Source organism: Gorilla gorilla, chromosome 6 (genome assembly GCF_029281585.2).
Source record: "Gorilla gorilla gorilla isolate KB3781 chromosome 6, NHGRI_mGorGor1-v2.1_pri, whole genome shotgun sequence".
Taxonomy (NCBI): domain Eukaryota; kingdom Metazoa; phylum Chordata; class Mammalia; order Primates; family Hominidae; genus Gorilla; species Gorilla gorilla.
The window spans coordinates 99300724-99326926 of record NC_073230.2 but is presented as its reverse complement, the minus strand read 5'-3'; the positions used below and the strand labels follow the sequence as shown (position 1 = coordinate 99326926).

At 34.8% G+C, this 26203-nt stretch overlaps 2 long non-coding RNA genes across 3 annotated transcripts in view; both read left to right on the top strand.

The window, feature by feature from the left end:
* The window catches only part of LOC115935398 (uncharacterized), a 51367-nt gene extending 27239 nt beyond the window's left edge, over positions 1-24128 (top strand). The window contains exons 3-6 of one of the 2 annotated variants that reach the window (XR_010134539.1): positions 18825-18900; positions 19583-19678; positions 21313-21933; positions 23844-24128. This is a non-coding gene — a long non-coding RNA (uncharacterized lncRNA). The remainder of the gene's footprint in view (positions 1-18824; positions 18901-19582; positions 19679-21312; positions 21934-23843) is intronic. The other variant, XR_010134538.1, reaches the window with a different exon arrangement.
* LOC129523613 (uncharacterized) lies at positions 1859-17603 on the top strand. Its single transcript, XR_008667144.2, has 3 exons — positions 1859-1983; positions 2318-2466; positions 17310-17603. It is a non-coding gene; the product is annotated as an uncharacterized lncRNA (long non-coding RNA).
* Positions 24129-26203: the final 2075 nt, after the last annotated feature.

Genomic DNA, 26203 nt, shown 5'->3' with positions numbered 1-26203 from the left:
CACACAGTGGCAAGACTATGTGAAGACACCAGGAGAAGATAGGCATCTAACAGTCAAAGAGAAGGCTTCAGGGAAAAAAAAAATCCTGCCAACACCTTGAACTTGGACTTCTAGGCTCTAGAACTATGAGGGCATAAATTTCTCTTGTTTAAGCCACCAAGTCTATGGTACTTTGTTATGGAAGCCCTAGCCAATGAATACAATAACCATCCTGCAATGAAAAAATTATAGAAATATGGAACATATTAGTGGTTGTCAGGGGTTAAGAAACAGTGAAAGGGGATTGGGTGTAATTATAAAAAAGCAAAATGAGGGATCTTTGTGATGATGTAAATGTCCTGTATCTTGACTGTTTCAATATTAATATCCCAGTTGAGATATTATACTGTAATTTGCAAGATATTACCACGGTTGGGGGGACTGTTTAAAGGGTACAAAGGCTTGCTTTGTATTATTTCTTACCATTCCATGTGTCTACAATTATCCCAACATAGGAAGAAGTTAAACTAAATATGAGATATTATGTCAATATTCAGGCAGAAAGGATTTAATAGAGACTGTACAGAATAATTGGGAAAGCAAAATTGTAGAATCTTAAATAACTGATTTAACTATTGATTTCTAGGCTATGTCCAATAGAGCTACAAATCTGAGGTCAGAAAATTGCCACCCCCAATTATTCATCAGGCCCTGGATCAAACCAGTCACTATAGTTATCCCCAAATTTCCAGATCCCTACATTTGTGCTAGCCAACAACCATATCACCAAGAGAATGGGCTCCGTCACATTTGTGACCTTTTAATCTCACAGCAGTATAACTAATTTGTGAAAGTTAATTTATATACAACGGTCCAGATTAAAGAAATCTTGAAAGTTAGTTTTTAAATTTCCAAATTCTCCACCTAGAAGGCAGTTGGAATGGAAATTTTTAGAGGAAATACATATTAAATACATATTACCAACTACACTAATACTTGTCTTTTAGGGCCGTAGTAAGAATTAAATAAAATAATATTTGTGGAAGTGTTTCCTTAACTGCTAGTCAAATGTTAGTTTCACTTCTAATCTTTAGGTCTATGTAGCTTGAAAAATTGCTTCTTCTCCTTTACTCTTAGGTTTCATTAATGGGAAAACTGATGAAGGTTGGATGAGAAGCCCTTTGTCAAATCCATACATCTGTATTCAGTAAAATATAGACTTTCAGCCCTTGGCAGTTTTCCCTTCTCTTTCTAGGCTATCAGTTGCATACCCACATTACAACTTGTAACTCTTAAATTCATACTTTTCACTCCGACCTTAAGCTTTGAAATTTCATCTTATATATCAGGTATCTTCAACTAAGATGTTCTAAATTTACTTCATAATTAATTTTCTCCAAATTCAAGACATCTTGGGGACGGGAATTAGGGAGATATTGGTCAAAGGACACAAAATTTAAGTTAGACAGGAGGAATAAATTAATGAAATCTATTGTACAATATGATGACTATGGTTAATATCAATGTATTGTAGTCTTGAAAATTGCTAAGAGAGTAGGTTTTAAGTGTTCTCAGCATAAAAAAATAAGTTGTGAATAGTACATACGTTAATTAGCTCAAACAACTCCTACAAATGCAAGACACTTTGAATTTGGGTTATATGTCCAGTTTCATTAAAAAGTGATTCAATGATTTGCAGAAATATAGACAGTAAAAGGTTAAAAATGAAAGTAAGGAGATTTCAAAAATAGATAATGAACTGAAGCAAGTTTATATGCCTTTCAAGATATCTCAGTTTGGCCTGTCTCCAAAATCTTGGACCAACCAAGTGACCTTGTTATTACTTTCTTCCCTTTTTCTCCTAACATCTCTTTCTCAGTCTCTTCCAGGGTGAAGGATGGACTTTGGTGTGTTCTCTTTTGTACATGCCTCAGTGAGATGCACAAAGCACAACTTGGTCAGATTCACAGAGGCTCTTGTCTCCTCTAACTCTTCCTGACTCAGGTGAAAATCACCTCATGCAATCTGGTTTACCCAAGTAAAGGCCTGGGTAACAGAACCTAGAAGCCTGGGAAAGATAATACACTGTAGTGAACCAGAGATAGACAAAAGAATGAACAATTAATCCCTTTCATTTTCGCTGCCTGTGAAACTGTTCAAGATGGGGTGGGCTTATACATCCTGTCTGAAAAATGAGCCTTATGACCTTGAAACTGGCTGTGTTATATTTTTGAAGCTATGGCCAGTTGGATAATGTATCAATTTGTATTTTCTCTTCTGCTCTGCCTTGCCTCACTTTTTCCTTTCCTTTCCTTTCATTTCATTTCCTTTTTCCCAGTACTGCATTTCCAAATAAAGCCTCTCACAATCTTTAATCGGGCTGTAAATTTTAAGAAATCTGGACCAAGACAGTTTGCTCCAAGAGTATCCCACAAATGCAAATCTTCAGAGTGAGATTTTATTATTGGATTGCTCACCTGTCTGTTGGTAAGTAAGTGAGATGACAATAACAAAGTGAAGATGATAATAACTTGACATGCAGTGGTACCACAATTATTAAACACTGGCCTATGGTTAATTGTGAACAAGGCTTGGGGAAATCAAATGGGTACATCATTTGATCACTGTGGAGACAATGATACTTATGAAGATTGTAATTTCAGATGCCTATTTTAATGACATCAGAGATCTTGCAAAATAAAATAGGATCGATGCAGCTGCATAAAAGATGCTGTGAAAGCCAGAGATCTTCTGCAGTTTAAACAAGATTCTAATATGCTGCAGCTGCATAGCAGAAAATGCTTAAACTTAACTCCAGATTATAATCATAAGGGTGTCAGATCCTCAGTAGATATGAAATCAGAAGCATCTCTGATGTCAATGCCAGGATCATAATAGGAAAATTGATTAGAATGGAAATATTTGAGTAGAAGAGCCAAAGACTATGGAATCTCCAAGTTCCTCTTACCCCTCCTGGCTGGCAGAGGCAGTTCCTCACCACTTATCAGAGCCTCCTTTTTGCCAGTAGACCACACAAAGACCTCATTTGAGGTAGATATCAAATAAAATGTTGCTCTTCTTCTCACTCCACCAACACTTATTGTCTCCAGGCTAACCAGAATCAGGTTTCAGCACATCCCATGTAGGCTGAAAAACAATTCTCTAAATGTCAAAGAAAGAGGAAGCCTGGAAAATATGAACTAGCACACACAGATTGAAATGAATGCTCATGGATCCTGAAGGTGTTATAACAAGAGACGAAAATGTGGAAATTAAATAGAAAAAAATTCATCAACAAGAAGGTATTCACCTATGTCTTAGGATTGAAATGTTGGCAAAAATATCTGTAACTGGACATAATTTTCTGGAATCGCTTCTTGAAGCCTGGGTATAACAATCTAGAGCAAATGACATAGAGATGATATAAATTCTTTGACATTGTATTGAAGAAAGTCTCAGATTTTAGTAGTTGAGTAAATTCAGAATGAATCTACTCTGTAATAACTAAGAGCAATCAATCTTTCTATCTGTAGGTCCAGTAGGTCCAGAAGATACTTAAAAAGCAATTAAGGTGGTAGGGAATGCCTTGACGAGGGAAGCATCTGAACTTTGAGAATTTCAGTGATGACTGACCTCTGCAGTCCAGAGGCAGGAGGAGGGACTGCCATGGAATTAGGGTATTTAGTATCAATAGGGATGATGGGATTCCAGGAAGGCATAGCCTGAAGAGCAGAACATAGCTGTGAGAAGCAAGGAAGGCGTAATTACTTCAGGCAATAATGTTTTTTCCTACAGGAGATAAGATGATGGTTAATAAATCATGATGTTCCTAGGAGTTTGACAGATAGACATCTGGCAAGGATATCCTTCCATTTGTGTAACAAAATGGTCAAGGTCTGGCAAGAAGAAAGTTGACAGTCCTGCAGTGAAAAATTATAGGCTCCCACTCTTTTGAATACTTAAGTCAGTTTAGAGACCAAGGCCCACTGATTGAAAGGAAGCCTACAACACTTGAGGGAGGACCCTACTGTGCCACCACAAGTATTTATGAAAGAAATAGTCCTCCAGTTTTCCCCAAAGTGAGTACAGGCATTTCCCAGGGTAACCACCAAGTGGGAAGAATGGATTACTGAAGTTTTTAAGGATTGCTAGAGACTGTCATGAGCCAAGAAAGATAGATAGAATGGAACCAAACAAATCTTCAAACAAAAGCCAATCAATCAATCCAACAGCAAACAAAAATCCCTCTCAGTTCTGTTGCTAGAATGGAGTTTATGAATAACAGGTGACAAATGGAGTTTTTCAAGTCATTCTGACAGTTGGTCCAGCAGGTCCATGGAAAACCATGGTGTTACTCCTCTTGTCCTTGAATGCATAATTGGAATATATATACCACCATCTGGAAGGATTCTCATATCTTGTATTGGTTAGCTGACTTGAATATGGTAGGAATAGTCAAATAAAAGATCCTAAAATTACTTCCTATATATTCACTGGTCACAGAGAGTAAATTAGAGTAAATTAGGAGCAATATTGCATACTTTGAGTAGTTGCAGAAATTAGCATCACTATTAAAAGAATTGAAGGCAGCTTTGCACAATGTCTCATACTTGTAATCCCAACAATTTGGGAGGCCAAGAGGGAAGGATTGCTTGAGGGGAGGAGTCCGAGACCAGCCTGGGCAACACAGTGAGACCCCCATCTCTACAAAATTTTTTAAAAAATACCTGGCATGGTGTCATGTGCCTCTAGTCCCAGCTACCTGGGAGGCTGAGGTGGAAGGATCTTGAACCTGAAAGTTGAGGCTGCAGTGAGCCATGATCTTGTCATTTCACTCCAGCCTGGGTGATAGAATGAGACCCTGTCTCAAAACGTAAAAAGCATTAAAAGATGCAAGGTAGTTGGTCTCTACCATGTCTCTATTCAAATTACTGATTTAATATTTGCAAAATTCAGATGGCAGTAATCTACTATATATTACCTAGGTCATGCCCCAATTGTAGCTACTGTACTAGATGTGATAACTTTACTACAGCAAATCAACACATATCCTAGTACTTGATATTGTGTTGGCAATTTTGTCCTTCTCTGTCCCTATCAATAGGGAGGATCAAACTATTTATTTTTATATGACATAGGCATTATGTATTCAATTAGCCTCATAATTATATTAACTCCATAGGTCTCCTGTCAGATCAGGATAGAAGTCCAGGTTCCCTACTTGGGAAATATTTTTAGCACTCATTTTAATATCAAAATAAATATTTGTCTTATCTGACTATTACCATTGAATTTGGGTATTGGTGTTGAATTATCAGTTTATTACTTCTCCAAATCACATTAAACTATAAAAATATGTTGTGAACAATTGGTTTTTATCTAATTGGTTATTACAAATATACAGAATAAAGATTAACTACATAATTGATATTTCATAAATTTGGATGACCTTAGTAATGCCCACGAATATATCCCAAAACAAATAAGAAAATACTTGTACATTTCTCACTTGTTTTGTGTTTGTATGTTGCCTATGGTGTTCTTTTTCTGAAAGCTGGATTGTCAGTTGTAAACGTGGCACCTCCATAAACCCCTTCTAAGGCTGGGAACTACATTTCCCAGAATCACCTCCCCTGTATGGTTTTGGGTTGGTTTGCCAATCAGAGAAATTCACAACATTTAGAAGATAGCAGTGAAAAAAAAAGGCCCTTGTTCCTGTGGCAGTCAAATGCATGGCTTAACAGACTTCTCTATGAGCTCTCACCCTATGGTCATGGCAGGCAGGCATAATGCCTTCTTGGGCTTCATCACCAAATCTGGCTTCTGGTTGACATCAGCGATTGCTTCTCCAATTCTGTGGTGCTGGCTTACAGACCTTTGTTTTCCCACCTTTTCCCATTTCATAAGTTCTGGTTCCTACATTAAATAACCTATTATCATAATTCTGGTAGTGGCTATATTTTCCTTAGTAAATGATGACTGATAATAGGGAAGAAAAATAAACATTAAAATTTTGGGATCCATAGAGAAAGTTTAAATTTAAAGAATAGAAAAATTACTAAAATAAAAGAAAAATGATTTAAAAATTTACAAAATGGAGTGGTTTAATGAAAAATAATATTTTACCTGGACTGCGAAACCCAGAATAAAGACTGTCTTAAACTTACTTAAGTAATAATGTAGATACAAATATTATTAATAAATACCACCAGGTGGATGTATACCAATGATTTCAATAAAAGATATCATTAAACCAGAGAGAAATTGTTTGTGAAAATGAGTAAAGTTTAGAACATACTCTGAGAATATAACATGATAATCATGAAAAAAGAAAGAATAACCCTAAAAGACTGAGAGTCTAAAGGTAACTAGAAGAACCCAAGTGTATAACCCCTTGTATTTTTGTATATAAATTACATGGGAGAAATTCCACTATTTACCATAGTCCTAGATACTTTTTTTGCCCTGGCCCTTATCAATTCTTTTTAAAGTTATTTTCTCAAAGAGGAAAAGTTGAAGGCAGCCCTTAAAGAGGGAATCAAGAAAATAACAATTGATTCTGAAGTCAAGGAACTGAAGATGTATAGGTTCACAGATTGGTTGGTCACATAGCAATTAATTATACTTTTTATTTAAAATAAGTTTTATACCAAATGTAGGACTAAAGACAAACTATATATGCAGATTATAAAACTCTGAGAGTACATGAAATGTTAAAAGTGCTGTAAATTTGCTAAGCATTACTAGTATCATTTTTGGAACAACTCTTTAGAAGAAAAAAGTGGCATTATTATAAGCAAAAAGTGGATTTTTTATGGCTATTATATATATTAAAATTTTTCTCAAATTGTTTCTTTTTATAATGGTCTATGTTAAGGCCTCATAATTTATTGAAAAGTTCAACTGAGATAACCTCAACAGTGCTTTAAAATGAATTAAGAAAAATGAAATTAATGCACATTATTTGCATGTAATGGATTTAGAAAAGCCACGCTCATATAGTTTTTTATCCATTATAAGTAAATACAGGCCATCAATATTTTGACCAGTGAGCTACACCATACAGCAGTTCCAGTCTCATTTACCCTGGCACCCAACATAGTTCAAATTCCACTTTCCATGGAAACATATTTCAAGTTTTACTCTCCAAGGGAAAACCAACACATTTGAATGTTAACTTCAACCAAGCCAAACCAGAAGATAAATTTGCTTTAGAAAATGCAGTGTTCTTCAAGTCAAACCTGTATGACACAGGAATATCCCTGATGTTATAGATTATCTCTGTCATCACTTTACTTAACTAGGAACAGGAAGAGAGGGTTGACTGAAATCACATTTTTACCCATAGAACAGTACAGCATTTTAAATCATATTTCTCAAGGGCCTTTGCAAAGTTATCTTTAGAAGTTGGCAGTCAAGTTAACCTGAACTCAAATGTGAAATGTATTGAATAATTAAGTATCTATTCATTGCCGACAAGAACATTGAGTTTGTATATAAAAAATAAGTGAAAAAAATAGACCAGTAGTAGAAAAATAGCCAACTGTAGCAGAGTTCACTTAATGTGTCTCTACTCTTGCTGCGCTAGTTATATTTGTAAGTTAACCTCTTGGGGATTACATCTTAATAGAGATGTTAACCTCTACTAAAGAATGTTAAATGTATTGACTCTTTTATTCATTATTTTGTCTCCCCTCAGATACAATTTATAAAAAGTTGATCATTTCAAGACAGTGAAGTTGGTATTGAAATAGGAAATAGAAATCCAGTATTCACTGGATGCATGAAATCACCATAGAAATATGCTCAGAATACTATAAAATATTCTGGTCAGAAAGACTGTAGCCAAAGAGACATCAAAAGCAACAGCATCTAGTGCAATTAGTATAAAACGGTACTGAAAATCTATCAATAAAAATTAATGTATCAGCTGTGTAATAATCAAAGAGGTAGACATTATCCACCTACTGCTCTTATAAATTAATTTTGCAAATTGAAGCAAAACCAACAATTTGTACTGGGAAATTTATTTGTTACTAACAACATGCCACTAGTTCAAGAGTTGCTATATTACGCAAAAAATCCCTATAACTAATCCGTCTCTTGTTCAACTCTAGCCTGAAAATGGATGAATGTTTCATGAGCTTCAAAACCCTTCTCTAAGAACTAGGAGCATCCCAAGAAATTATACAGTCTCATTTGGAACAAAATGAAAACTCAGTCCACCTAAGAGTTTCTCAGACATTTGACCTTTGTGTCTGCAGGAAATAAAAAAATTGAAACAGCATTTGTACTCTGTAATTGGTCCAACCTTAATGGAAGGTATTCACTAACTGAGCAGAACACTAAGACAAGCTTTTGGTAAATGGCACATTACTTTATAAAGAGCTCTGCTCAAGGCAATTTATTTGAAACAGGGAGGTTTATTTAAAGCTACCACTTGGAATTGTATAAAATCAATTTTATAGTTTCTTTAATTTTATTGACTATCTTCAGCTTTTATATTTTGTACATTTGAAATAACAAAAACATTTGTGAGACATATCAATTTTAACTCCACTTTAAACTTAACTTTATCCTTTGAGTTTCTTTGTAAATGACGAGTTAATGGGTGCAGCACACCAACATGGCACATGTATACAGATGTAACAAAATTGCATGTTGTGCACATGTACCCTAGAACTGAAAGTATTATATATATATATATATATATATAAGAAAAGGTTTGTTTTCACTCTGAATATAGCAATAGAAATCATTGTACCAGAGAGTACTCTGACAAATTTTCAGCATTTAATGAGAATGTGGGCAGGAAGTCAAATAACTTGTTCTTCCTGTAGGAAGGTAAAGATTATTATATTATTGGGCACTTGTGTTTACAATGGAAAGTCCAGAATAAAGGAGGCCTCAGTATGCTCTGTGGAACAAACTGTGCTAGAAAGAATGGCAGCAAATTTTATGGCAGATTTTGCCACAAGACCTCAATGTGTATTATGCCTTGGAACTAGATCAGCTTTGGAATTCAAACACTTCCTCATTTCCATCTCTAAACATTGGATTATCATTGCCCTGCAATGAATATTCCATTTGCCTTCATTTGTAGTTGCAGGATATTTCCTGGTAATCATTACATTTCTTGTAACCATAAAATAAGTACCAAATAATATCTGATAAGAACTTTGCTTCATTTTTTTCCTGCTAGAATCAAAATTTAGAGAAGCAAAGCATCAGAATCCATTTCCAAAATTTGATTGGTACCACTCAGTACAAAGACCCATATTCCACTGTAATGTTGATATTTTCATCTGTTTTTGTATCATGTGTATCTGCTTTATAATGTCCCTGTATTCTCAAGTATTAATTTTCAAATGATTTTTAACTTATTCCTTCTGAATTAAAACACAATTGTTTTCATTTTGTCTACATGGATTTATAGCTTCATATAGTTGCAATCACAAAATTTTATACTTTTAGTAAGATTATATTCATCCAATAAGGGACTATATCCGGAATATACAAGGAACTCAATGCAACACCAAAAAAAGTAAATAATCCCATTAAAAAGTGGGCAAAGGGTTTCAATAAGCATTGTTCAAAAGAAGACATACAAATGGCCAACAAGTACATGAAAAAATGATCAGCATCACTAGTCATCAGGGAAATGCAAATCAAAACCACAGTGAGATAGAATTACACTGCAGTTAGTTAGAATGGCTATTATCAGAAAAAAAAATAACAGATTCTGGCAAGAACACAGAGAAAAGGGAACTCTTATGCACTGTTGATGGGAATGTAAATTAACACAACTATTATGGAAAACAGTACATAGATTTCTCAAAAAACTACAAATAAAACTACCATATGATTCAACAATCCCACTACTGGATGTTTATCCAAAGGAAATGAAGTCAGTGCATCAAAGAGCTACAGGCACTCCCATGTTTCTTGCAGCACTATTCATAACAGCAAAGATATGGAATCTACTTAAGTGTCCATCATCGGATGAATGAATAAAGAAAATGTGGCCTATATTTACAATGGAATACTATTTGGCCATAAAAAGAATGAAATCCAGTGATTTGCAGTAATAGGAATAGAACTGGAGGTCATTGTGTTTAGTGAAACATGCCAGGCACAGAAGACAAATATTGCTTGTTCTCACTCATATGTGAGATCTAAAAATGTTTGTTCTCATGGAGGTAGAGTGTAGAATGACATTTACCTGTGGATAGAAAGGGTGTGGTGATGGGGGGATGAAAAAAGGTAGGAAAATGGATGCAGACATACAGTTAAATAGAAGGAATAAGTTCTAATGTTCAATAGTACAACAGGGTAACTATAATTACAACGTATTACACATTTCAAAATAGCTAGAAGAGAAGAGATTTTAAATGTTCCCAACACATAAAAGTGATAAGTGCTCAGGGTGACTGATATCCTAAATACCCTGACTTGATCATTATACATTATATGCATGTAACAAAATATCACATGTACCCCATAAACATGTACAAGTATCATGTATCCATAGAAAAAAGTAAAATTCAAGCTAAAAGGATTATGTGTTAAATATTTTCTATTTTCACATCACTTTAACAAAAAAGAGTGCACAATGATCCATTGTATTTATATACCTGTATCATAATTTAGTTAACTGTTTCTCTTCTGTGGAACAAATAGGTGGCTTAAAATTTATGCTGCTACATTTAGACTTTCAAGAAATACATATATATTCTCTTCATGCTTTGCTTCTTTTTTCTGATAAATATTTTTAGAATATAGGTCACGAAGAATGAGACTGAATAGTAGTATGAAAATTTTGAAAATTTAGATACATATTTTATCATTAATTCTGATTTTTATCATAAACTAATATTTAATATTTTAAACTATAAAATATATACAATATGAAAATAATAAAACTAACATCTAATAAATACCACTGAGAGTTAATTGAATAAATTATAACACTGCCATATTTGATTCATATCTCTGTTTTTCTTTTAAAATAAAATCTTAGAAATGCTAGGGTCAGCTTTCCAACCCTTCATATGATTGCCTTCAACTTAAGTTCCACTGTGAAAATGGTACTATCATTCCCAGGCATGCTTTTGTGTTTTACCAGATTTGTATGTATCCATAAATAATATAAAATACTGTTTAAAGAGTTTAAATATGCATATATTTTAACACATTAGTATCATGTTTTCTTTTTTATTTTTACATAAATTTTTTTGAGTTCTATTGATTTTTTTTCCAGTAGTTATAATTCATCTATTTTAACTATTATGTAGTTTATTGCATGTTTATTTGTCCATTTTCATAGAGTATTTCATAGCATGTTTACCCATTTTCATGCATATGTCTTTTTGATTTTTATTCTATTACAAACTAATTTGGTAATGATCTTGTTTCTATTTGTAAGCTTGTGCATTTGTACAAGAGGTTCTTCATGATTCATACTTAATGTAATTGCTTGGTTCCTGTTTACCCATGATCTCCCTTGGTGTTATTGGATCTAGTACACCTTGCCAATTGAGATAATATGAAATTGTATTCCATTTTAGTTTTTAATTACATTTCCATGATTACTGCTGAGGTTTAGCATCTTTTTGAGTATTACAGAATTTAGTTTACTCCTACGTGCATTACATTTTCATAATTTTGCGCAGTTTTTCCTTGGGTTGTTTTTATTTTTCTTACTGATTCCAAAGGTATCTGTAAATTATTGAAATGAATTATTTTAGTATTGTGCTTTTCAGCTTTTCTTTTCACTTTAATTGTGCATTACATCATATAAAAATTTTCATTTTAATGTAATCTTAGTTCTAAATCTTTTTAAATTTGGTTTGTTCTTCCTGTTATTTTTTAAAAAATTATTTCTCTCCCCTAACATCTAACAAATATTCTTCTGTTTTTTCTATAAATTTTCAATTTTGCTTTTCACACTTGTGAAATTACTTAGTAATTATTCAGTTACTAATTAACCTTGTTACTTGGTCAATTTTGCCAACATTTTGAGTTATTTTAAAATAAAATATTTTGGTGTCTTTAATCTCTATTTTAAAGTTTCTATTTAATTACCTCTTGCTCTTTAACTTTGTTTTATTTGTTTACCTTCTTTACCTTCTCTATTTTCTTCTGATTTCTTGAGTTGGAAAACTTCAAGAAATCTTCAATATTTATTTTTTTCTGATGTAAGCATTTCATGCCAGTTTTGTGAAACTATTGCTTTATACACATTTAACAAGTTTGGACACATTGTATTTTCATTGTTATTAGTTCAAAATGTATTTTAATCTTTATTATTAATATAACTCCTTATTTGGTCTGTGAATTTTTTGGAAGATTATACCTGATTATATTTTAACCCAAATACATTGGGAAGTGTTTGTTAACTTTCTATTAATTTCTAACTTTTAAATATAACTAAACTTTGATTACTTCTTTGTGACCCAAGAGAGTGATGTCACCAAAATGGTGGAGTTGGGTCTGGTGTGGTGGCTCACACCTGTAATGCCAGCACTTTGGGAGGCTGAGGCTGGCAGATCACTTGAGGCCAGGAGTTCGAGACCACCCTGGCCAACATGGCAAAACCCTGTCTCTACTAAAAATACAAAAAAAAAAAAAAAACAAAAACAAAAATTAGCTGGCTCATCATGGTGCAGGCCTGTAATCCCATCTACTTGAGAAGCTGAGGCACGAGAATCGCTTGATCACGGGAGGCAGAGGTTAAAGTGAGCTAAGATCGCACCACTGCACTCCAACCAGAGTGACAGAGAGAGACTGTGTCTCAAACCAATAATGACAACAACAACAACAAAAAAATGGTGAAGTAGAAGCAATCTGGCTTCACTCTCCCCACAGAAAACAAAACAAAACAAAATCCTGTCCAGTGCCAAAATTATCACCACCAGTACTCCAGAACTCAAAACTGAGGCTGTGATAATCCTTGAGCCACAGGGAAGTAAACTGCATGGGGAGGGTAGAAGAAGTGGACTTTTCCATGTGTTACATGCTTCCTCCAAACTATCAGGCACTTCACAGAAAAGTTCTCCTGGAGTCACTATCTCTGGAAAATGTGATATTACAGCAGACAGCTGGTTTCCCCATCATCTTGGGTTCCTACACAGAAAAGCTGTTTTTTCTTCAACCCACTTAAAGCAACTTGAGTGCCTTTAGGGAGAGGAACCCCTAAGAGGCTGCTGGAAATAGACAGTGGAGGTGGGGTTAGCAGTCCCAGTGCACAAAACATGGGCACTGCTCTCCAGCTCAGACAAAGGAGATGCCAAATCAAAGAGGTAGTGCAACACTTGGCATGAACCCCTAACCAGCCTCTCTACACAGCCAGGGAATCCCCTTTGGGTTCCTCCCCCTGACCCCAATTCAGGACAAATGGCACATCAAACTTTTGTAAAAGCTGAGGCAAACTTGAAATTAGGGCACCATGTAGTGCCAAGAAGGAGGCAGCAAATTAGGAATAAGGGAAATCAACAGTCAAACTGCATAGATACTCTAAACATACATACACTAGAAAGGCCAAACTAACCCGGACAGGAAAGCTGGGAATAAATAACTAATCCTTCAGTGCAAAGACATAAACAACATGTGTCCATTAGAAACAGGTGTCCATTAGAAACAACAGCAAACAAGGAATTATGACCTTCCCAAATGGACAAAGCCAGGAGCCGGTGACCAACCCAATGAGACAGCAATATAAGAACTCTTAGATCGATAATTCAAAATAACAGTTTTGAGGAAACTCAGCAAACTCCAAGATAAAGCACAAAAGCAATTTATCAGAAAAATTTAACAAAGAGGTTGAAATGATTAAAACAAACAAACAGAATCTTGGAAATGAGGAAAACATTGGCTGAAATGAAAAACTCATCAAAAGGTCTCAACAGCAGAATTGATCAAAAATAATCAGTGAGATTGAAGATAGGCTATTTGACAACATACAGAGGAGAAAAAAAAAAGAAAGAAAAGGAAGAATGCCTATGAGATATAGAAAATAATCCCAGAAGAGCAAATCTGAGTCATTGTCTTTCAAGAGTGAGGTGAGAAAGAACAAGGAGTAGAAAGCTTATTCAAAGAAATAGTAATAAAAATCTTTCTAAACCTACAGAATGATATACATATCCAGGTAGAGGCAGGTCAGAGATCACCAGACAGATGCAACCCAAACAAAACTACCCCAGGCATATAATTCTATGTGATCCAGTTTCTTGAATATTTCTTATGATATGTCATGTAACCTGTTACTTGGGAAAGTTTTCCAAGTGTTACACATACATAGTAGTCAGCAATGCTATTTAACAAGTGTTTCTAGATCTTCTCACTTGTGATGAAGCTTATATTGCCTGTATCCCCTGTCTCTATAATGACTGTGACACAATGCTTAATTGCATTGGCATGTAGCAGTAGCATGAAATATATTTTCACTAACCCAGTGAGAGTTTGGGTGTTTTTGTAACTGCAGGATTATCAGCCAATGCTAATGTGGTGGATGTGGGGTGGTATTAGAGTCCTAGCAGTGAGAAAGGTGACAAGCCATGTTACACATGAGCAACACTTATGAAGCTGTTATGTGCTATAACTTGCTTAAACATGTATCTAATAAACTTGTAGCACTACAAGAAGTATTTGAAAATACAAACAATATTGGCACATATTGATTGGTATTGGCTGTGCTTACCTAGCTGTTATGAAAGAGATCCAAAGAATATCTGCTTTTAAAAAGTATGTTTTATCTCATCATTTGGTATAGGGTTCTATACTACTGAGTCAGATGAACTTATTACTTGTTTTTGAAATTTTCTGTATCCTTACTAACTTCTGTCTAGTGGATCATTTAAAACTCCATCACTATGGAGTAAATATTTCTTGAAAAGAATGTAAAAAGTATCCAGCATAAACATGGAACAAATGAAGTGTAATTAAAATTACAAACTTCGGTCAATCAAAAGACACCATTAAAAGAGTGAAAAGGCAAGTCAGAAAGTGAGAGAAGATATTTGCAGTACAAAGAAAAAACACACAAATATTCTCGCAAATCAATCAGAAACAAAAGTCAAGCCAAAGAAAAAAATGTAAATGATCTTTTACATCCCCAATGATATCCAAATAATCAAAGCACATTTAAAAAGGTCCTTAAAGATATTAGTCATTAGGGAAATGCAAATCAAAACCATGGTAGCATACCTACTATACCCTAAAAATGTTAAAATGAAAAAGATGAAAAATAGTCTCACATACTGCTGCTTGCAGTGTGAATTTGTACTTCTTTGCAAGACTGTTTTTGCTGGATCAACTAAAGCTCAAAATATGTGTAATCCTATGAACTTTGTGCTAAACTAGGTAATTATTAAACAGCCATGGGAATTTATAGTGACTCACATAGAAACTCATTTAAAAATTCACTTTTTTTTCAAATTTTACCCCTTTATTTTTTGCTGTGATTGGCAAAATGATTGATTTAGTAGTAGAAGTTAATTTTTGGTCCACTCTTATTGATTTCAACTCTTCCTCCTCACTTTTACCTTTGAGATGGCTAGTGCTGCATGTGCCTCTCTTTAATGTGTTCCATTAAAGCTTTATGTACAAAAGTAGGCAATGGGTTATGTTTGGCTTGTGGGCCATAATTTTCTGAACATTAGTTTAAAAGGTTATCCTTCCCAAAGCTGTATGCTGGGATTTTAACACATGACTCAGGGAAACACTATAACTCAATGTCAAAGGTGCACTTTAATGGCGACAATTTCAGGTTCATTGGCAGAACTGTTGTTAGTAATATATTTTTAAGCCATTCAGCATCCAGCAAATTGGATTGTTAAACAGATACAGATGCCAATGAAAATACAGCATTAAAAAAACAGTTTATATTTACTATAAGCACTATATAAAAGTCTAACACTGACTGAAGTTCAAAAAAAGCAACTCAAAAAGAGTAATAATTTATATTAATCTTTCCAAATATTGTCAGCTGATGATTGTGGTAGTTGGGAAACTTTAAAAATAACAGAAAGTATGTAGTGATCAGATATTAGAGTTTGCTAAATTATTTGGATTCCCATTTTTAAAAAGTCTCATTAATTTTGCAAAATGATTGTCCAAGTTGTATGAGTGGAGAAATTATCTTCCCTAAAATATCCACATGGAAATCAATATATAAGCCATAAGTCTCAGTTAGATAGAGGAACACAAAAATAAGTTTCTGTTAACTAACTTTAATGAATAATTGCAATTTTCTTTCTAACAAAGGAGCAATTCTTTCTTGGTTAATGTTTTTATATCTGTGGCTATATGTAGACTGTAAAATTACATTTATTTTTTCAATTCTAGCTTGAATAGATGTTTTATCTTTGGAACTTGTCAGAAAACCATGGGTTTTCAAATAAGACTAAAGCTATTTTATTAAAAAGTTGTATGATAAATTTGAAGACTCTTCTGCAAAGGACAGATCCACAGTTTCAGATCATTTTCGGAAAAAAAAATCAGTTAACCAGTATTTTCTGCTATACTGTCATTTGTAATTCTTTAAGTTTCTTTGTGCATGTAGCATTGCAGCTGAGATATATTTGCCATTGTAGCAATATTCTTCTCTTCACTAAACCCAGGTAACTTAATAAGTTTCTTGAAACTACATAGAAGAATTGAAAGTATTATTACAACAACATTTAGAACATCTAAAAAAAGGCATATTCAAAGATTTCGGTGGTCACTTAGCAGGAAATTTTCATTTATTTTGCCAGTATGATTCTATGAGCTTTTATAATACCAGGCAGGTCAGGATATCAGGTAATGTTTCAAGTCATTTCACAATACTTTTAAAGCTGTACATTTAGTCTTGAAATTACTATAATCCTGACTTTTATTTTTCCTTAATAATTCATACCTTCATTTATTCAACAAACACATTCTCAACCTACTACATGTTAACATTTGGGAAATCAGGGATGAACAAGTTAGATGAATTTTCTGCTCTTATAAAATGAGCATTCTAGTTGTCAGAAACAAACATTAAACAAGCATAGAAATAAACCTGATAAGTTTAGAATATGATAAATACCATAAGAAAAATGGGCACATGACATTAAAGAATGTAACAGTTACTGAACCCAGTAGTACCTAACAAATGAGGGACCCAAAGATTCATTTGCAAAGGAAAAGTGCAAACATGAAGTAGTATGTCAAAATTTCCTAAAAAATAAGAATTTTCTAAGGAATTATGGCTATTTTATGACAACAATAATCTGATGGAGAATATAAAATATTTCAAGAATTTAAACTCACAATAAAATAATTTACACTTTCCTTTATTTTTTAAGGTTCCTCTAATCTGATGGGACACTCCCGCAATGATGCTTCAGCTGTATTTTAACCTCAAGAAACCCTAAGATCCCTCACTCCTATGCTGCTGTCAACGGGAGGCTAAGAAGCACAGAGAAATAGGCCACACAAAGTCTACCTCTCTGAACACTCTGGTTTGTTGAGATGACAGATGGTTAAGTCTCTCTCTGACATCAAGAGATAGAGCCAAAGTTATCATGGAATTGTTTCTTTTGGAATGTCAAGTTTATGTGCACCGTATCACTCTTCTGAAATGGACTCAAGATTCAGGGTCTCATCTTACTTTTGATGTAACTACACTCATATTCATCCATGTGTGAAAAATGGTGATCACACTAGAAAGCTTGTTCTTACTGTTTCCTTGCATATCTGAATACCTGCATCACATTCAAATCTAACTCACTGCCTTAATTTAATAGCTGAAAGAAACACTGAACAAGTCACACTCCTGCAAGGGCATGGAACACAGAATGGCAAGTATATCCACTAGGATTGTATTTTTCTACAAGAAATAGCCTGGCAAATGGTGGCCTAAATTACTAATCAGTTTATTTTATTCTTCTACATAAGTTAGCAAACCATGATTGGTCTTAGGGAGCCATCAAAATCCAATTTCCTTCAAGCTTTCTGCCTAGCCTTCCTTCACATATAGCTTCCATTCTCCAGTTTCCCCCTGTGAACCTGGTAAAAAGAGATTTCAAAGTTCAAACCCGAAATATAAATAATTATTCAGGAATATCTTAACCAATTTATTGCATGTATAGTTTGTAGTTTTATAAATGCACAGCTTTGGGAGGCCGAGGCAGGTGGATCACGAGGTCAGGAGATCGAGACCATCCTGGCCAACACGGTGAAACCCCATCTCTACTAAAAATACAAAAAATTAATTAGCCAGGCGTGGTGGCGGGTGCCTGTAGTCCCAGCTACTCAGGAGGCTGAGGCAGGAGAATGGCATGAACCCGGGAGGCGGAGCTTGCAGCGAGTCGAGATCGCGCCACTGCACTCCAGCCTGCGCGACAGAGCGAGAGTCTGTCTCAAAAAAAATACAATAAAAGCACAGAAGTATTATGCGATGAAATTCCATGAAAATGTATCTTTCAGTAATTATAAAGTAAAATACCTGTGATAAGAAAGCATGTAGCATGGTTGAATTGGCAGTGTATCTTTTATTCATACTTGTTAATAATGGGCATTTTCTTTGGTGTGTGTATGTGTACGTATATATCTCCTATCTTGTGCTTATGTAGTCTTGATTAATTATTCAAGGCATCACAGAAAACAGTAGATACTTTTGTTTGGAACTGAAGAATTGCTTTGCAATTCATATAAAGCATGTAGGTACCAGGAGTTTAAGTAACAAATATAAAAAGATTATCTGGAGCAATTCTCAAAGCCTTTACTATGTGAATGCACATGCAGAATTTCCAAGACGACATTACAGTATTCAGCATTTTCCATGATCCATATTTCACCATGAACATTTTTTCTGGCAGATTCTCTTACTGAGATACCTTGGAACATGGTTTGAATAACATTGCTCTAACTTCTTTCATGTCAGGAAGCTCTGATGTATTTTTTAATATTTTATACACTGTACTATTTAACAAAGGAAAATATATTATTTGTTTTACCAATGTCATTTTCCTCTACAACTGCTACAAATTGGAACTTAAGTTAGAAAGCTACTTTATAATATATTTGTATTAATCTAGAAGGCTTAACTATACCTGATTATACAGTAGTTGCTCAATAAATGCCCATTGAATAGAATAATAAACTAACTTCATTTCCAGACTGCACAAAAGAGTCAATCTAGTAATGATTGGTGGAGGTGGGGCAGGATAGGGTCATTGCTAGGGCTCTTACACACACATCATACTATGTATCACTTTTCTATATTTATCACTCCATTAAGTCTGTTCAAAATCAACCTTCCTATCTAAAATTACCAAGAATTCAAATTGAATTCCTTAGATGCACAGTGATCCAATTGATTGTTCTATTTGATTCACACACAGGCAACAATCTGTTTTCTTTCCAAATTGTATTTGTTGTCATTATTTTAATCTAGCATTTTGTTTCATGTTATTGGAACACTCTGAATTATATAGGTGGTTTATACAATAACAAACAGTTAAAGAAACAAGTCAAAGTATCACTCTCCCCAGGTGAACATCCATTTTAGCCATGTGTCTATTTCTTTTGAACCCAAATTTTAGACAGTGAAATCTGTGGTTTATTCTTTTAACAGTTGCCATAGACTTGCAGAAATGCCTGCTACATACATGCGTGTTGAACAATGAACTTCATAACTGACATATTTATCAGAGAATCAGGATGAGAGAAGGTGATCACTTAAAAAGAAAAGCCTAGTTTGTATAAGATGGATGTTGATCACATGCTCTCCAGCATCATAATTACATTTGTTCTGTTCAATTAGGGTTGGGGACTAGACAGAAAATATTTTGTAAAAGGAAATACCCACCTTTTTTGAAGCACTATTAAACATAAATTCTTTCCAAAAGTATTTTTAAAAATTACAGAGAAAATACAAAATTATAAGTGATTCATTTTTTATTATTATAAAAAGACACACTTAGGCCAGTAGTAAAATTGTTGAGTTTCTTTCTCCTAATAGTTAATTCACCATATAAAATATTTAGTTTATTCACAGCAGCTTGTTATGGGATTCTAATTGCCTATTTTTCCAGAAATGCTGAACAATCTTTCATTTAAAACAGGGAGCAGAATAGATTAAACATGAAGGGAAAATATACAGGCAGTGAGGCCCTCAACTTCCTCAGCACTGTTTTGTTCTGTCCTCTTTTTCTCTCCCTCTCCCTCCTTCTGTGTATTTCTATTCCTTCTATCCCACACTTTTCGTTCAGAACTGCTCATTTTTCATTTTATAAATGACAAGCGCCATTCCAGCCTTATTAAGTGGAAACTTGACCGATAGCATTGAAAAGGTCACCTGTAATTCAGGCTACAAGTGATAAAAATTTAGGGGTTAAGATCAACATAGACTGGGAGGAAAATTAAAAAAATAGGGATAAAGATTTATAGGCATGAGGCTATTCAAGAAGACCTAGTGCTGCCAGTCACTGAGAAATCAAATTGATGACCAGAAAATAAGATCAGATTAAGAAATATGAGGTTGGTAGGGCCTCCTGAGGCACAGTCAGGGGACACTGAAATGTATTTTTAGTGGATTATGAAGGGTCTGGGAATGGATAACTCTGAAATCCTTTTACAGTACATCACAATGTGTCACATATTCCTTGAGAAACTCAATTACCAAACATCCCAGACAACATGAATGGCTCTAGTTGAAGTGAGAAAAACTTTAAAAGTGACATGAAATGTTAAATTGGCTTTAGGGTTCAGAAAAGTATTTTATGTAGGTATACACCCTGATTTTCTTCAGCATAGAAAGCTTATATTTATAGAAAAGTACATATTACCTGTGGAAAAAAATTAATTAAGTAGACTTTAAAGAAATATTTAAGGATTATTCTGAGCCTTTAACATGACCAGACATACATTTTTATTTGTAATTATTTCAAGTCTCTCTATTTTATTCTTCCTCAGCTTTAATTCACCTGGGAGAGGTGCTTAGGAGCTAATTGAAAGTAAACAATTACAAAAAGTGTATGTTTTGAAGAATTGTTTTATGAAGTGGGGAGCGGGGAGAGTTTTTCTTAAGGGAAAGAACAAGATAGAATTATTGAAATAAACATTAGAAGAAAGAAATGAATTCATTGTATGAGCAATAATGTACTGGAATAAACGCATCAAACACTTTTTCTTCAAGCATAATTGCCTGGGAATAATAGTAGATAACATTTAAATTCAAATTTTATTTTGTGAAGGATAACATTTAAATTTAAAATTTTTTTTGTGAAAGCAACTATCTTAACTCTCTGTGCTAACGACAGCTCTATGATAGAAGGAAGTTTGTTTATTATGCTTACTATGCAGATGCAGAAACACAGAAAGGAAGAGGATTAGCAACTTTCCCAGATCTGAGTTGAGCTGAGATTTGAGTCAAGGCAATGTTGCTTCTGGGGCTGTAACAACTACATTTTATTGTCTCCTGAACAGATACTTCCTTTTCTTACTTAATAAGAATAGACCTTGGAGGTCTGGACCTGGACATGAACGTACACTTTTCTAAAGAAGATATACACATGGCCAACAAGCATGTGAAAAAAAGCTCAATATCACTGATCATTAGAGAAATGCAAATGAAAATCACAATGAGAGACCATCTCACACCAGTCAGAATGGCTATTATTAAAAACTCAAAAAATAACAGATGCTGGCGAGGTTGCAGAGAAAAGGGAACACTTATACACTGTTGGTGGGAGTGTAAATCAGTTCAACCATTGTGTAAAGCAATATGTCAATTCCTCAAAGAGCTAAAAAAGAACTACCATTGGACCCAGCAATCCCATTACTGGGTATATACTCAGAGGAATATAAATCACTCTACTATAAACATACACGCATGCAAATTTTCACTGTAGCACTATTTACAATAGCAAAGACATGCAATCAACCTAAATGCTCATCAATGACAGATCGGATAAAGAAAATATGGTACGTATACACCATGCAATACTGTGCAGCCATAAAAAAGAATGAGATATTTTGTGGGAACATGGATGGAGCTGGAGACCATCATCCTTTGCAAACCAACAAAGGAACAGAAAAGCAAATAGTGCATGTTTTCACTTATAAGTGGGAACTAAATGATGAGAATTTATGAACACAAAGTAACAACAGACACTGCCGCCTACTTAAGGGTGGAAGGTAGGAGGAGGGAGAGGATCAGAAAAAATAACTGTTGGGTACTTGGCTTATGTATTAGTCCCTTCTCATACTGCTATAAAGACATGCCTGAGACTGGGTAATTTACGGAGAAAAGAGGTTTAATTGACTCACACTTCTGCAGGCTGTACATGTACAGGAGGCATGGCTGGGGAGGCCTCAGGAATCTTACAATCATGGCAGAAGGGCTAGGGGAAGCAAGCAAGTCTTCACGTGGCAGCAGGAGAGAGAGAGAGAGAGAGCGAAACAAAGGGGAACGTGCTACACACTTTCAAACAACCAGATCTCATGAGAACTCACTATCACAAGAACAACAAGGGGAAACTGTCCCCATGATCCAATCACCTCCCACCAGGTCCCTCCCCCAACACTGAGGATTACAATTCAACATGAAATTTATGGGGGGGACAAAGAGTCAAATGGTATCAGCTTAGTACCTGGGTGAGGAAATAATCTGTACAACAAAACCTCATGACAAACATTTACCTATATAACAAACCTGCACACGTACCTAAAACCTAAAGTAAGAGTTAAAAAACATTATACAGGAGTATACTTAGAAGGCATAGTTTCTGAATTCTAAATCATTATTCATAAAAATTTTACCCAATATTTTTCGTTGCATATTTCCTATAAAAAATAATAGATCAAAGACTACTAATTGTAAAAAGAAAAAAAAAAAAGCAAGCTGCTAATATTTATTGTGCCTTTACTCTTTGCCAGGCCTTATTAAACGCTTTACCTGTGTTACACTGTTTAACTCTCCAAATAACTCTAAAATGTAGTTACAGTTATTGTTTCTGAGAAAGGATGGAACTGAGACTCTATAAGGTCAAGTCACTATAGACTACTGGTCTAGGCCAGTAGTTCTATTTTTAACACGCTTATGAAACACCTTGAAAAGTTATTAAAAGAGTTCCCTGGTTTCAGCACCAGAAGATCTAATTCAGCCCAAGAGTTTGCTGATGCTTCTGGTCAGAGGACTACACTTTGAAAACTACTGCTCTCCTAATGGTGTTAGCAATTGTCTGAATCCTGAGACTTTAACCAACGTATGAACACACAAAACGTGATGTTCATTCCGTAGATAATGATTGATGCTGAATCCAAACCTCATCAAACTAAATTATTCATGTACCATGACAGACAGGAATCCTAAAGGCATTTTTATAAAAGACATTTGCCTCTAATCCTTAAGGACAGACACTTAAGTAGCACATTTTGGTACATAGAAATTAGATTTCAGTACTAAACTCTACTCACTTTTCTCAAAGCTATTAAATCAGCAAATAGTTGGTATCAAGCATCATTGTAAATGAATTAAAATTGTTGTTTTAAATAATAAACTTTAAAAGTGAGAGATTTAATAGATTCCCAAATTGATAAAGGCAATTAGTGCCAGATTCTACCACACCCTATTTTCAGTTTCCTTGAATGAGTAGTATGTCAACAACTCCCCTTGGTCCTCCAATATAATTTCTCCCCAGATTTTATTTAGGTACATGACTACTGATAATTAGCAATGGAATTTAAATTCCTCAGGAGCTCTTGCATCTAGGCACGGGACCAAGGCTAAGTTCTAGTCAATGGGATGTAAGCAGAAATGATGTGCGTAACATCAAGAATCAGTTTTTCAGAGAGATAATTTGCTTTTCTTTTCTCCTTCTTGTCTTTGATAGCATCTTCAACCTTTCTGGACTACAGCACCTGCCAACTGACCCCCACATCATGGCTCCAACGCTGGCTTCATCACATATCTTCTCTCTCAGTCCCTTTGGCTCTCAGGGTGCAATAGCTTAACAAAATTGCTGATCTAGGTGCCTCAGCATTGTTTCTTTGTCATAGTCTCTGTATTATCTTATTTTGAGCCATTCTTTTCCTGCAAAGATCCTAACTGAATGAGATAACTACTTCATAAGCTATTTGTAAGGTTTAAATAAATTAATGCATATTTAATACATGAAGCTGTGCCTAGTTTATAGTAATTACTCAAAAATGTTACTTATTTCTCCATCCAAAACATACAAACAATAGTATATCCTTCATGAGGACTTCTTGTGGACTAAAAAGGCAGTATCTTTAAAGTGTTTTGCAGTCTCTGACAAAACTACACTATTACCCTTACTCAAGGTTTTAATTGATTGTATGTACACAAGGTTAGTCTATATGAGCTTTGGAAAGATGGGAAATTCAAAGTAGAACAGTGAAGGAAGGAAAGTGTATGTTCCACTAATAAAATATATATTAGTTCCTGTAATCAGATTGTGAGTGACAATGGAATCCAGTGGACCTATTTTGCCCTCAGACAGATGGCTGAGAAATTGCTGGTGTGGCAAGCAAGCAACTCTGACTGCAAAATGGCAGACTCATTTGTTTGGGGGGCAGGAATCAGGGATGGTTCACATGGGAAGCACAAAGTCACCCTTGATGAAAGCTCAGAGAAGAAAGAGATCATCAAACTTACTCTAATTACCAAAAGGTGATGACATTAGCAGAAGAATTAGAGTTTGAAATAGTACTTTTGGTAGAGAGGACTGATTTCTAAGAAAGCCCATACTCATGATACAAAGGCAGTTGGTGGGCCCCAAAGCAGAATAGCTGCCTCAGGTGGGCAAGTGGCTAAAGTTCACCAAGCACTGTGTCCCAAAACTCACATACACGCTATACCTACCTGCATCCCATGATGCCAGGAGAGCCACATTTCTGTGGCAAGGGACAGTGAACAGAGAGGAGCCAATATGGGAATGAGAAACAGAGTTATAAACAAAAAGCAAGAGAGGAACCCTCAGGGTAACAGAATCAGTCACTCTTGAATATGTGACAGAGTAGAAGGTAATTACCTTTTATATCTGGATATTGAAATTCCAATTCTAGCCTCTGGACCATACTTCTTTGAAGGTTAGAAATATCAGTAGCTCAGTTGGATCTCAGATTGGAGCTGCTATGTGTTGAATTGCACCCCTCCAAAATTCACATGTTGAAGTCCTAACTCCCAGTATCTCAAAATGTGACCTTATTCAGAGGCAGGGTATTTACAGAGAGATAAGCAAGTTAAAATGAGACCATTGGGGTGGGCTTTAAACCAATAAAAAGGGGAAATTTGGAGACAGATTCACACAAAGAGACAATGCATGTGAAGAGAGAGGCAGAGATTGAAGTGATGCTTCTACTAGCCCAGGAACACAAAGATTGCCAGGAAACCTCCAGAAGCTAGATGAGAGGCAGGGAACAGATTCTTCCTCACAATGCTCCAAAGGACCCAATCCTGCTGACACCTTGATTGCTTAATTCTAGTCTCCAGAACTGTGAGACAATAAATTTATGTTGTATGCCACCCAGTTTGTGGCACATTGTTTCAGCAACCCTAGAAAACTAATACAGAAGTTGACAAGATCCCTGTATTAGTTAAGATTTTTAAAAAAATAAATGATGAAAACAAAACAAAATCCCTTTTATGAACTTAACTCTAAATGTGAAATGTGTAGGATCAGTAAATGAAACTCTCAGGAGTGTACATGTTCTGAGCATATGTTGATTCAGGTAGTTAAATGATACTATCAGGAGTTTAACTCTAACTCTGGCTCTCGTTGCTACTTCTTGCTTCTGGGTTGGTTTTTTACCCTGGCGAGCTCTCTTCAAATGAAAATAAGATGGGACTTAACAATTCCAGCTTTAAGAAAGCTGCAACCAGCAATTAAAGAAAGTTAAACTACCTCTTCTTTCTCAGGTTCATAGCAACATAGGTTTTACCTCCCGTATTACCAGCGTTACTTAATTATTGCCAGTTATTTCACACAGCTGGAAACAACTTAGAAAGCTGCTTAACCAGAGAGGTAAGTGGGTAAGAATAGTTGAAGAATTGATAATTTATTCAGTGCGATTTCTCTCTTTTCTATATTGTTCTCTGTTATGGTGGAGACAAATATGGATATTTTTATTTGAGCATGAAAATCAAGAAGAAAAAGAAATAAAGAACAGGTAAGATATAAATTATGAATTTTTTTCTTAACCTTTTTTTAAGGTGTAGTGGTATTTCCAA